Here is a 4,440-nt window from a genome sequence, read left to right on the forward strand (position 1 = left end):
CCCGGCCCGGCCGCGCTAAAGGGAGAGTGCGAGGTAGCGCAGCGAGTGTGATAGTGGTGGGGGGTGGTGGTGGTGGTACTGCCAGCTTCCTCCTTAGCAGCAGTTCGTGGGCTGGTTCTTCTTATCCTTTCTGTTTTCTTCTCCATTAGCCATGAAGGGTAGTTGTCGCCAGCGCCTGCCTCGCTGCAGGCGGCTGTGCCTGGCGAAGGTGGTGGTGGATAAAGGATGGAGAATTTCCCAGGGCTCCAGCTTGGGGTAGATGCTGCTGCCGGCTAAGGCGGGACTGCAGCTAGGCTGTTGTGTTTTGGGAATGAGGAACAGGCCTGCGTCCTCTGCCCTGGAAAGCTGCCAAAGGGATGCTCCCCAAGAAATATGAAAAATGATTCTGTGCCACGTGAAGTAGCGTTTTACATAACAAATCCATTAAATACCTAGCTCCTACTTCACTAGTGAAGTATTCCACTAAGGAAAGGATACACGAGTGGCTGTTGCACTAAGGGGAGTGAAATTCAAAGTGTTTTCTGTTTATGTTCTTTGGGCCTATGAAGCACAGGAGAAGCATTTGAAGCTGCATCTGGATAGCCCACATCAGCAATAAGGAAATTGTCATTATAGGTATAATTAAAAGTATAATTATGCAAAAGGTCTATGTGCTTAGAAAGTTCTGTGTGCAGGTTGGATAAATTCACATATTTTATAGGGTGTGCAGGACCACATGCAGAGAAGCTCCTTTGGGAACCCTGGCTAAGTTTTCAAGAGCTTAAGTTACCTGATTTCAATAACACAGATAGTGGAGAAATGGGAATGTTCTCTCTTTTTTTGATCCTGTATTATATCCTGATACTTCTTTTTCTAAATCTTCAAATCTCTTTGCTCTGGCAAAGGCCTTGTACTAAAGTCTTCCACTTTCTCAGCATGATATGTGAGTATTAGGCTCATACAAAAGGCACTTCCCACCATGAAGTTACAACTTTTGAACTCACCTCTGTCTGCTTGTACTGTACATTATATGTGAAGTAACAATTTCTAGAGGGCAACGAGACACATTTTAACAGTGATATTTTCTTCCATGCAGAGGCCATCCAGCTACATGTTGTACCTTTTCATGAAATCTAAAAATGCTCGTTCTTAAAACAATTGAAAGACTCTATTAAAAAATTTAAATACAGTAAGACAGTATTCCCTTGTCATTTCTGTGTTTACCCTATTTATTTCTTAAGAACTGTGATTATGGCTTAGTACAAGCAAAATAGGATGATGGCTCTGATGTGTTTTGTTTGTAGTTCCAGCCTGTGTTCTCATAAATTGGGAAGTTCATCCCTGCAGTCTGCCAGCCTCTGAAAGTAAATGGGGTGCATGCAGATACACAGAATTCCTCACAGGTTGAACCATTTGGACTGTGATCAGCAGGATGCTGGCTGATGCAGCCCTGAGGTGCTAACCAATGTGAATATGCCTGGCAGAAGCTGTCCATGAGTCAGACACAAAAAGAGATTATGGCAGGCGGAGAATGGGAGCAGCTCATAATATTTTGGGGGTTAAGCAGTAATGGGCAATTACAGCATATTACTCATACTGAGATTACAGAAGATGTTTGAATGTAATGTTGGCTACCAGTGTCATCCTGGTACATACACAATTTTCTCAGAGAATATTACATAGATACTGCAACGCCCCTACTGCAATGTTAGCTGTACCCTTCTAACAAATGGTGGTTTAAGGACATTTTGTAAATGCCCAGAAATTATGCCCTCTCCAGAGTGCACCAATCCCTGAGCGCATTCAGCTGTGAGATTTCTGCTTAGAAACACTTGCTTTTTCTGTACTGAGGGGCTAAGCTTGCACCCAGAAATGAACTGTCACAGCACTCTCTGTCTGAGCAGCTTCATAGAATCAATCATTAAGGTTAGGAAAGACCTCCAAGATCATCAAGTCCAACCTTCACATCAAAAGCAAGCTGTTGCACACTGTCCTAACACCACCTAGATGTTTCTGTTGCCTCATTTCATCCCCTGTGGTGTTTTGCTTCTGTACTGTTTTTCCAGAGGCAGGAGGCTGTACAGATTGTGTAAGTGCTCTCTGCTAACCCTGCCATCACAGTGATGAAGGGTTGTGGAGGAGAAAGGCCAGATGTAATTTTGCTAAGAGCTGGGTGCTGCTAATGAAGGACCTGCATCTCCGTATTCTCACGGGCAAAATTTCTGCCCACTTCAAAAGTTTTGACCGCATATCTTGCCTTCTGTACTGAATTCTAGGTTGATACATCTTGTTAACTGAATTAAAACCTATTCTGGAGCTTTGGAAATTCAAACAGTTATATCTTCTGGTTTCATTCTTGACTGCTGGTAGCTTAGCAATTAACTCCAACAGGATGCTGCTCTGAACATGAGGGATTTTTTTAGACAAAGTCCTTTTTCTCTTGGATTGGCATCCTACATCTCAGACCCCTATCAGAGCCAGCAACTGGTATATTTGTGTCATACAGAGCTGAAAGTGGGAGAGCTAGAGGCTCTTGAGCTCCTAATATTTCCCTCATTTGAGGACAGAACAAAATGGCTTCACCCAGGCTAATAAACACAACTCAGTGTTTATCCCTGATAAAACATATCCAAGTTAATTCTTACCCTATATCTCTATGCTATCAAGTGCTCCATTGCATATTCCCAGTCCTTGATCTTCTTATTGCCCACAGGTAAAGATTGTTGATGCCCAGGTCATAGTAGGTATTAAGCAGATGCTTCTGTCCAAAACAAGCTCAAATGTCATCGTGAATAGTTTGCTCAAAGGGTGGGTTTTTCCCAAACACAGATGGAGATGCACCAGGGCTAACACTGCACAGCTTGGCTTGGCCCTGGTGGTCCTGTGTTCTGGTGCATGCATTTGCCAGTGTACAAATAGCCCCCAAGCCTGTTATGCAAGCCCTCCATGACTGCAGGTAATCCTCCAAAAACATAAAAATTCTGGAGTGTTGTGGCTGTGAGCCTCCAGACATTAGGATTTTTCATGGAGTAATGAGTTGAGGATCTCAATTTTCTTAAAACACAGGAGCTGGTGAAAAATACCTCTCTGGCACTCAGCTGGACTAACATGAAAAACATACTGTAGACTTGGTTTGTCTTTGTACCTGTCAAATAGCAAGAAGTTTTAAGCAAAGTTTTAATTACTTCTAGCACAAAGGAAAGTTGAAAATGCTGATTGCTGTTAAGGGCTGTGCATTTCAGTGTGTTTCATATTTTCTTCCCAGGGGACAGATCTAAAAGTAGAGTGCTCAAGAGCTGAAAAGCAATTATATATTATACAAGATGTTTAAAACAGCTTCAAGGCCATTTTGCCAATCTCTTTTATTATCCTTTTTCTCCTTTTTTTTTTTTTTTTTGTGAGAGGCTAAAAAGTTGGGTCTTAAAGACCACTGGCTCCTTTGCTTCCTTCCAGGGATCTGGCGGGCTGTTGGGCATTCCCTCCTTTCCTTGCAGTTACTAATTTTCTAATTAAGTCTCTGTGCCTGCCCCTATTAAATCAATCAGAACTGATTCAGTTGCCACTGATTGCAGTGGGAACAGGCACAGGCTTTAAGGGCCAGGTTTGCAGGAAAGCTCTGCATCTCTAATTGGGGCTAGGTTTCCAAAGGAAGTGGCAATTGTGTGCAAGCCACTGTGGTGGGAGCTGCTCCACACCCTGTTTTTACCATGCTGGCCTCAGCTCTGGATATAGAGCACTTGAAGATTCTGCTTTAGAAACTTGGCACAGCCCCAGTCAGTGTAATAGCAATCAAGAGCTGTCAGCAGCCTAGGGAGAGGCAGTTGACACTTGCCCTGTTGTCTGGATGAAGGAGAGGGTTTGGTGAGTGGTTGAAGAAGAACATGAAGTCCCTGAGGTCTCAGGGACGTGTCTGAAGTGCTTATGGTAGTAGCAGGGTGAGAGAGCAAAATCTGCTCATCCTGAGTGCAGGGAAGGGTGGAAGTTCTGGCCTGCGTTGCGTTTTTGTGAACAGTAGGGTGTTTTCTTTGTTGTGTACCCAAGTCATCACCAAGTTTGCCAGCTGCTGTCATCAGCAGTCTTGTTTCCAGCGAAGAGTCAGGCTTTCCCCAGACCAAATAGCCTTTTATTACGGAGGAACAAGTGTGGCAGTATGTCATCATATCTATTACTCATTGCTCAGGGGCCAGTAAAAGGAATCTCATGCTGTGCCTTATCAGAAGTATAGGTTTGCTTTATAAACTGCTGAGGGCCTTGACCTCTGGGAGCCTGCAGGGCTTCCCAGGGTCAGGCATGTCCTGGTGAAGAGAGGATCTGCTTAGTATCCTCCCAAAGTGGAAAGAATTGGCTGGGGGAAGCAGCTAAACCTGCTGCTAACCTAGTTAATCTCCTATATATAAAATAATTTATGCAAGCTGAAGGGTATATAATTATTTTAAAAATAATAGGATGGCTTAGGAATAT

The sequence above is a fragment of the Agelaius phoeniceus genome, chromosome 2, assembly GCF_051311805.1.
Source record: "Agelaius phoeniceus isolate bAgePho1 chromosome 2, bAgePho1.hap1, whole genome shotgun sequence".
Classification (NCBI taxonomy): domain Eukaryota; kingdom Metazoa; phylum Chordata; class Aves; order Passeriformes; family Icteridae; genus Agelaius; species Agelaius phoeniceus.